Here is a 9,766-nt window from a genome sequence, read left to right on the forward strand (position 1 = left end):
GCCCCGGCCTTCCAGGAAATGAACATCCTGTCCTGTCCTCTCAGGCCTGGTGACCACAGCAATATGTTTAACATGTTTAATAACTTCTTAGTTTATGAATAACGTAGAGCATGTTCTTTCTAGATTTTTTGAACTTTACATGGAACGTCATGTGGACAGGTTGTGTTTAAAGGATCGTGGTGGGGTTTTTTTTGGTTTTCGTTTTTTTTCTTTTTGAAGGGGTAAATTCTGGTATAAACCTAATTTGGACTTATTAGAGGGCAGGCACAAAGGCAAGCTGTAGACAGCAGAGCTATGCCAGCCTTTCTCACCCTGTTTCCAAAGCTGCTTTCCTGCTGTGAGATTTGGACAGGACCGGAGTAAGGAAAACATCTGGGGGCAGGCAAAGCCCTCTTTAATTATGGTGGGCTGGGAGCATGGAAGTCTCCATCATGAGGCTTTCTCCTTTTAATGCCAAGACAAATGCTGTGTGCCACTTGTGAAGAGACAACGGCCTGCCCGCCTGCCTGCCTGCCTCTCCTGAGGGCTGGCACTAGGAACAGTCCTCCAAAATTACCAGTGGTAGCTGCATTTTGTGTGTCTATTGGTTATCAACAAATAGGTCTAGCTGGGTGATGGTGGCGCATTCCTTTAATCCCAGCACTCGGGAGGCAGAGGCAGGTGGATCTCTGAGTTCGAGGCCAGCCTGGTCTCCAAAGCAAGTTCAAGGAAAGGTGCAAAGCTACACAGAGAAACCCTGTCTTGAAAAGCCAAAAAAAGAAAAAAAAAAAAAAATAGGTCTGATGATGGGAAAATGATGACATTAGGGTGTGTGGCCACTTACAAATGAGAAAGCATATTTAGTTTGCTAAAGCATCTTGCTTGGAACCTCACAGTAAGTTGGATTTACCTTGGTGTGTCTGGTCTTGAATGATGACTTTTCCTTGGAAGGCTGGACTAGCTCTTGCATCTAGCTTTCCATTATCTAAATGTGTGGATTCCCTTAAAACTGTTGTATTATGGGTGATGGGGTGTAGGTGAGGAATTATGCAGGTCTAGAACATCTGTGGAGCGACCTCAGTAGTACTATATTGTGGGAATGAGACCTTGACAAATCTGGAGTAAGCCAGATTGGAGAAGTTCACTTGGAGAAGATTTGCATCTTGGGAATGTTGTGAGGAGGCTGGTAAGTGCTCACCGACATCTAAAAGTGAAGTTTTAGGGTGTTTTTCGTATGTTACATAGAAAGTACCATCCAAGTGGTCATGATGGATTGTAATCTGGCAAACTGGTCTTAGGTCAGTTACTTTTAAACAAGTTTGGTGCTCGTGAATTTGTTAATATAATTTTTGTCCTGACTATGGAAGTAATATGCACTTACATTTTGATACTTGAAAAACTTGTTTGTGTGATGGTGCACACCCATGATCCCAGAGCACTTGGGTGTCAGAGACTGGTAGGTGTTCATTTTGGGGCCAGCCTGGGTAGCATAGGGAAACAGAACAAGAAACCCAGGCCATTGAGGTTGTGTGGAGGCAAAGGCCCTTGTCTTCCAGCTTGACAACCAAAGATCAGGACCCACATGGAAGATGAGGAGAAAGGTTGTCCTGACTTCAGTGTCTGTGGGGCGCACATGCCTACATACACAAAACACATAAGTGCCCACACATGTTTGTTTTCTAAACTAGAGAAATAATTAGAAACCACCCACAAATCCTACTTGGGTGGTTCTTACTGCTCTCCATCCATGTTCTCTTTCGTGCTTTTCCCCAGACATAGTCAGGGTCATTCTTTGTATGTTTTATGTTTGTTTTCCTGATGCCAGATGTTGACTAGTAGCAACAAGAGGATACCCTGGGTGTGTCTCCTTAGTTTAGGACAGCCATCTGGAGACTGGCCTTTAGCCTTGGAGAAAGATCATGGGGACTGGCTGGACTGCTCAGGATGCTGAACAGACTGGGGGCTGGTAAGAGTCCAGCACTGTGGAAGATACTGAACTCTGAAGCTAACGGCAGTAACTGACTAGGCTAACACTTGTAATTCCAGTGGGCACGGTTTCCTGTGAGGAATTCTATGTCTCTCACAATAGTTCCCTCCCACACGCTGGCATTTCTGCAGAAAGAAGGAAATGCTGGTGCTGGGCACTGAGGCCATCACTAATGACACCTGAGCTGCCATGACAACTCTGGACAAATGTAGTGAGTTCAAAACTAGGTTAAATTGCTGTTCCAAAGGGCAAGTTTCTCACATGGGAGGCTACTTCATATATGGACATGAGTTGTGGAGAAGCACTGCTTCTCCATGCTTGAGTTCTTAGAGGATGGCCAACATAAACTAACCACACCAGAAGGCGCTGATGGGAAGGGAAAGAGAGTCTTGAGTGGGGCAACATTTTCTGGGAGCAGGAGGAAGCTTGGTGACTGCAGAGGGATGGGAAGGTACAGTTTTTTGGAAGCTGGGCTGGTGTCAGGTGTCAGTGCTCAGTGTGACAATGTGATACTAGCAGTCCAGAGCAGCTTGAACTCTAGGCTCGCCCTGGCCATGCTGGCAGCTTCCTAGCAGCTTTGGGAGGCTGCAGGAAGTCTGTCCACTTTGCTGATGTGGTTTTGAGCCACAAACAGCAGGGCCATCTAGGGCCATGAAGGAATTTTGCAAATGGGGATAGGTGCCTGCTGCAGGCTGTAGTACAGAGGGACGAGGAGCTGGATGGAGTATAGTGGGGTGGGGATATTTCAGTGTGTGAAGGATCTGCTCAAGGTCATAGTGCTCTTTTTATTTGTTTGTTTGTTTGTTTGTTTGTTTATTATGTATACAGAAGAGGGCGCCAGATCTCATTACAGATGGTTGTGAGCCACCATGTGGCTGCTGGGAATTGAACTCAGGACCTCTGGAAGAGCAGTCGGTGCTCCTAACCTGAGCCATCTCTCCAGCCCGGTCATAGTGCTCTTAGAAGCCAAGAAGGGGAGGGCACACACAGCAGTACCCAAGACCCTGAAGGAAGGGTGAGCTGGAGCACCAGCCTGACTGGAGATTGGACACTGATCCACTCTCCCACTCCCTTCCTGGACCACTTGGTCACGCCCTACTCTGTGGAAATGTGCTGCCAGCACCTCTGTCCTGACATATCTAGGTGTTTGGCTTTCAGGGTACATGAGGGAACAGTATGTTGTACCTGCGGAGACTGAGGGCATGGCCTGCCCAGATAGGACCCAACATCTTAAGAGTTCCCTCTGGGGAAAGCTTTTTATTTTTTTAATGTTTTTGTGTGTGAGAGAGAGCATACAATGTGGAGGTCAGAGTATCTCTTGGGAGTTAGTTCTCTCCACTATGTGGGCCCTGAAGGTTGAACTCAAGCCATTAGGTTTGATGGCAAATGCCTTCAAGCTGAGCCATCTCACTGGCCCCTGGGAAAGCCTTTTAGTCCTTGGCATCCATCACTGAATCTAGTTAAGGCTAGAAACAGCTGTTAGTATTTCATTGATAAATGCTGGGACATCTGCCCCCTCCCCAGCCCACTCCCACATGGTCTCCTCCATTCCTGGCCTCTTCTCACCCGGGCGCTACTACTACTTGATTGTTTTTCCTGACCTGCGGTTGGGGGATTTCCATTTTGCAGGCCCACGTTCCTCCCTGCAGCCCCCCCCCCCCCAATCTTTGTGTTCCACATGACTGAAGTTATGGGAGCTTGACCAGATGCCACTTGCCACCCCTTCCCGAGTGTAGCAATTCAGAGCCCAAACAGAAGACACTAAGACATCCACGCAACAGCAGTGGGGGAAGCACGGTTCCTGGTGTTGCTTCTCTGTTGGTTCTAATTACAGCTTCTACTGAAGGCTGAAGGGGAGGGTACATAGTGAACAATATGCAACTCTGAGGAGAGGGGGGCGGGGGGGGGCTGGGGGCGGGGCCAGAGCAGGGCTGTTGGGAAGAGGAGAAATAAGGACAGGTCCTTGAGAACCTTTGCTAGAGAGGCAATATGCATGTCCACCTCCATACCCAGTGTCCTCAGCTCAACAGGGCAGTGATAAGTGCCTTCTGCCTTTTCCCCTGTCCCCATGCGACCATGCTGCTCAGCAGTAGTGGGCCTCGGCCTGTGCCTCTCACTAACAATGGGAACCCAAGGGTGATGAGGCTTTGCCTAGCAGCCTGACCTGACATACTCTGTGATACATGCTTCTCTGGCTGCTCATTGTCCTCAGCTTCTGCCCCAGAAGGACCAGCAGGTAGGCAGGGAGACGAGAGCCCAGTGTTAGCAGAACCTGGCTCAAGCTTGTGCTTCCTCATTCAAGTCCAAACACAGGTAACTGGCAGTGGAGTGTGGAGGAGGAGTCTCCCATGTGGCCTGTCCAACTCCATTCTGAGGAGGCTGAGATCTCTCAGGCAGGGTTTCTCTGTGTAGCTTTGCGCCTTTCCTGGATCTTGCTCTGTAGACCAGGCTGGCCTCGAACTCATAAAGATCTACCTGCCTCTGCCTCCCGAGTGCTGGGATTAAAGGCGTGCGCCACCACTGCCCAGCCAGGAGCTAGGATTTAAACGTGTGACCCTTCTAAACAGATAAGCCCTGAAGAACCAGTCCCTGGGTCTTCAAATTTGAGTACCATAGAGGCCTCAAAGCAGAAGCAATGTGCTATGGTCCTGTCTACACTCCTGGGAAAAGCTGACATGAAGGTTCTTTGCTGTTTACTGAACAGCATGATAGGAAAGGCATACCCCATCACCACCCGGCTTAAGATTTAATTATGTGTGCATTAGTGCAGGTGCTCTTGGAGGTCAGACACACTGGATTTCCCTAGAGTGGGGTTTGCAGGTGGGTGTTTGTAACCCAGTGTGGGTCCTGGGATCCAAACTCAGGTGGAGGAGCATCTCGCCAGCCCTGTTCCCTGCCAATTTGTTTGTTTGTTTGTTTGTTTTTGGTTTTTCAAGACGGTTTCTCTGTGTAGCCTTGCCAATTTTAAGACCAGCACATCTTGAACCACTGGGGAGTGAATCCAGCCATATCGAATAGCAAGCAAACTGCCTCAAGTTCTCCAAGAAAAGCCTGGAGAAGGGATCCAAGAGCAGGGCTCAGAGCTGGAAGGCAGGAACGAGAAGTTGAAGCGGCACTCTGGGATAGTGCCTACCTTGTTCCCAAGCCCCGTCCTTGAGCACAGCGTGTGCTCATGGCATTGGCCTTTCCTTCCTCTTACATCTGGAGGATCAATCGTATTGAGTACTAGTCAGGTGTCCTACAAGCATGAATATTGGTCTTCAGATCCCCTTGATAGCATTGTGCACACTGTAGGCATGGTCAGACCTGCTTATTTAGTTAACATGCTTGGCCTCCATCTGAGGGACCCTTTAAGGATAGTCTGGATCTAGACCTACATGAGTAAAATTAAAATTAGACACACCTATATTCACATAGGAACAGAAAAGTTACAACTAGAATGTGTGGCGTCCAGCCAATTATGTCCCTCGGAGCCTCTGTTTTTCCATCAATAAAATGAGGCTCTTAGGTGGGAGTTCTTGGAGGACATTCTGGCTCCGAGCCACTTGGGCTCTAAGAGTCCTATTTGTCATGCTTTCCACTAAGAAACCATTCTAAGAAAGACTCAAGTGTCTCCTCCCCAGTGGCGATGACCCCTTTCCTACCTGCCCTGGCCCACCAGCCGAATACCCCATGGTGTACCCCATTCCTGTCTTTGTTTGCTGGTTCTAGAAAAGAAGGACCCTGATCCCTCCTGGCTTCTTGGGGAGTCCTGATGAATACAGATACAGCCTTATTTGCATATTAGCACTGGTGCCAATCTGAACCCAGCTGTGTGCAGCGTAAGGTGAAATACACATTCCCCCAGCCTGGCCACGGACGGCTTCTCCACACTGCTAATGGAAAAGCCTTCAGAGTGGGCCCACATCGCATATGCATAAGCTGGCCCTTGGCTCCAGTGGGTGGAGGAGGCGCCCATGTTTTCCCATCATCCCTCTTACTGCTTCCTTGAGTTTCCTATGAGATTAGCAGGCCACCTGAGCTACAGAGCTATTTAAAATGACTTGGTCAGGCCTGGATTGGCCTTCGGGTGCTGTGGTGGAAAAGTGGGGTAGAGTGCTTGTCAGTGGGTGGTTGGTGGGTGCTGTGGTGGGCTAGCCTGTGGCTTCCTCCATTTCCTCTATCCCCATGGGTCTCCTAGACACCCATGCTCTCCTTCCACTCCTCAATGGGAAAGCTGGATGAGCAGAGAGCTAAATTGAGTTCTATAGCTTCCCCTTTATATATTTAGCGATAAGAAGTTCATTTAGGGATTAGGGACTACTTCTTGTCTATGCATCATTAAGCATAGCACATCTGCTACCGAGCTGGCAATCAGCAGAATATTGAGAAAAGTTATAAAGGAATCGTTGCCTCACTTCATTTTCCTGTGCTCTGGCTCTCAGACGTGTAGGCAGTGTACAGAGGGAAACAGCCAGGGCTGCCCAATCCCCACCTCGAGAGCTGTGATTGGTTCAGAGTGGTGAACTAATTCACCTCTGACCTGCTGCCTTCCCGAAAGTGTTGGGGTGTGTGTGTGTGTGTGTGTGTGTGTGTGTGTGTGTGTGTGTGTGTGTTGGTGAAATTATTAAGGCTACTCCACATAGTTAAAAGGGAGGTTTATTTTGTGAGGTAACTTACAAATGAAGGGATAGGTTGCAGGGTCTGGGAAAGGTGTGTCACAGTCTGTGTTCTCTAGAGAACTCTGCTGGGTCTACCTCCACCATCCAGGGTTCAAGAACCAAGAGAGCCTGCACATCCAGGTCCCTGGTCTTCAGGGTCCTCTCTCAGCCCCGCCTTACAGGTGTGACAGTTACCGAAGCCTCAATGGGGGTTGGAACCTCCAGATCAAAGCTGGAATGGTTACCCACTGTGTGTGTGTGTGTGTGTGTGTGTGTGTGTGTACAGGCAGAGCAGAGGACTGTGTCAAGCAAACAATCTGTAGAGAAGCTGTGTGCTGTCCCCTGTGGTGGCCTTTCGAGGAAGGTAAACACCTGGTCAAGAGCTGAGTAACTCACTATAGTCTTGTACACTATCCTACAGGCAGAGGCTAGGGCAGGCTTAGGAACCATGGCCATGAGCTACCTTGACCATACTGTTTCCCCTCTGTGCTCCTCCATCCCCTATCTGTAAAAACTGTTTGACATGGTGGTCTCAGTCAGCTGAGAGAGGACCAGGGAGAAGGTGGGGGTACCAATGATGGTTGTCCCATGCTGCTGCCATGGCAACTGGCAATTTGATTTCTGCTCTTCCCACTAAGCTGAAACCCCAGCTTGGTGGCTGCATGGGGACAGCAGCAGGAGCAGGTCAGTGCTTTTGGAGACTCTGGGCAGTCAGGGTCCTAGTGGCTGCCTATCTGGCTTCTGCAGCGAGACCAGGGATCTGAGTCTCCTCCCACACCCCTGGGACCAATGGTGAGAAGGTTCCAGTTGGCTCCAGGGAGTCAGTAGATAGCCTGAGACTTCTCCATCACCTCCTAGGCTACTGTCCTGCAGTGTGATATGTGGCTGGTTAGACTGCAGGTGTCACTATTAGCCCTGGAATGGGGGCTTAGTGGGCTAGCCTATGAGCAGCCTACAAAGGAGCCTGCCCTGCCTGCCAGGTGGCTGCACCTGACACTATGCCCTCCTGTCCCACTGTCCCCTCCTCAGCCCCGGGGACAGGCAGATGCCAGTCATACCTAAATAAAGTAGCAATATCAGCAAGCCAGTGCAGCTTGCCTGAAGAGCTGTACTCGCCAGGGGATACCTGGAACATCTCCCCTTGCCCGCTTGAGGAAGGAGGGCACAGTCAAATCCCCATGGTACGAGAAGGGTCCAGTGGCCTCAGGCCTTAGGGCAAGGGCAGAGAGACCACAAGTGAGAAGTGGATCACCCAGGGGCCCGGGTGCCGCTTAGAAGCTCCAGAGCTCAGGGTGAGAGAGGTGCCTCTTAGGAAAGTCTGTTTTTAAAAGCACCAGGCTGGAGTCATTTATTTTTATTCTGGGGTTCCCTGTGTAGCCCAGGCTGGCTTCCAGCTAGGGAACTACCTGTCTCAGCCTCTCCCGTGTTGGGATTACAGGGAGGCATGTTTGTTTCTAAGTCCTAAAACTATAGCTCCCCGAGCTTCTTGTCCTGCTCCCTGCCTCCCCCTCCCCGTTGAGAGACAACCCTAGGACCTTGGGCAGTGTCCTCTGTATTTTATTTTTGAGTTAGGGTCTTGAGTATCCTAGGCTAGCCTCAAAACTTGTAGCTGAGGGTGACCCTCCTGCCTCCACTTCCCGGGAGCTGGGATTGCAGATCTGTGCAGTCACACCTGGTTCATACAATGCTGGAGATTAAGACCGGGGCTCGGGGCTCGGGGCTCATGCATGTTGGGCAAGCGCTCGACCCATGGAGCCGCATCCCAGCCCCCCCCCCTCCTCTTAGTGCTCCATTTCATTCTGGACCACGCCTCTCGGATGGGAAAGAAATACACTGGGAATAGAGTCTGATGGAGTCTCTGGAACCCTGTTCCATGTCCCAGGCTGCAGATGGAGAGGCTGCCTGAGTCATGGGCTTCCTTAATTGCTCTTTAAAGAGGGAGAAAGAGGTATATTTGTGTGTACTTATATGTATACCTGTGTGTGAGTATACATGTGTATGTGTATATATGCATGTGCATATATGTCAGTTCGTGTATGCATATCCATGTGTGTGAGAGCACATGTGTGCATATCCGTGTTATGTGTATGCATGTGTGAGCATGGGTATATATCCACATGTATGTGAGTGTGCATGTCTGAGCATGTCTATGCATATCCATATGTGTATTCATGTGTGAGTATGGATGAATATCCAAGTGAATATGTGTGAGCACTTATGTGCATATTCATGTGGGTGAGCATATTTATATATTCATGTTTATGTGTGAGCGTGTGTGTACATAGTCATGTGAACACAGGTGCATAGCCATGCATATATATGTGCACATGTGAACATGTATATGCATATTGAACATGTATATTCATATCCTTATGTGTCATGTGTGATATGTACATATCTACATGTATGTGTGAATTCATGTGCATGTGGATGTTGGGGAGCAGGGGTAGGAAATATTTTCAGACTGTAAGAAAAAAGAAAACTGCCTTTCTCGCTTCCTGGCCATCTTGGCGGCTGGTCTTGGTTGGGGGCTGTCCCGCACCTAAGGCAGGAAGATGGTGGCTGGTGGCCGCAAAGAAGACGAAAAAGTCTCTGGAGTCGATCAACTCTGGGCTCCAACTTGTTATGAAAAGTGGAAAGTAGGTGCTGGGGTGCAGACTCTGAAGATGATGGACAGGGCAAAGCGAAATTGGTTATCCTCGCCAACAACTGCTCAGCTTTGAGGAAATCTGAAATAGAATACTATGCCCTGTTGGCTAAAACTGGTGTTCATCACCGCAGTGGGAATAACATTGAATTGGGCACAGCACGTGGAAAATACTACAGAGTATGCACACTGGCTAGCATTGACCCAGGTGATCCCGATATAATTAGAAGCATGCCAGAACAGACTGGTGAAAAGTAAACCAGGAAAGTTTTTCTTTAATAAACCTTTACCGGAGCTTCTTTAAAAAAAGAAAGAAAGAAAGAAAGAGAGAGAGAGAGAGAGAGAGAGAGAGAGAAGAAAGAAAGAGAAAAAAAAGAAGAAAGAAAAAATTTCTGAGTGAGAACTGTCCATGGGCAGTGACCACAGGACAAATGCAAATAAATCCTTGTCTGTCTTCAAGCCGGAGCTTCATGTTATATTAGGAGCTGGTAGTCGTGAGGTCAGGGCTGGGGC

General features: G+C 49.0%; 1 pseudogene; it reads left to right on the forward strand.

The window, feature by feature from the left end:
• The first annotated feature begins 4,042 nt into the window (after positions 1 to 4,042).
• Positions 4,043 to 9,511, forward strand: LOC118595300 (annotated as a pseudogene).
• The last annotated feature ends 255 nt before the right edge of the window (positions 9,512 to 9,766 follow it).

The sequence above is a fragment of the Onychomys torridus genome, chromosome 14 (assembly GCF_903995425.1).
Source record: "Onychomys torridus chromosome 14, mOncTor1.1, whole genome shotgun sequence".
Classification (NCBI taxonomy): domain Eukaryota; kingdom Metazoa; phylum Chordata; class Mammalia; order Rodentia; family Cricetidae; genus Onychomys; species Onychomys torridus.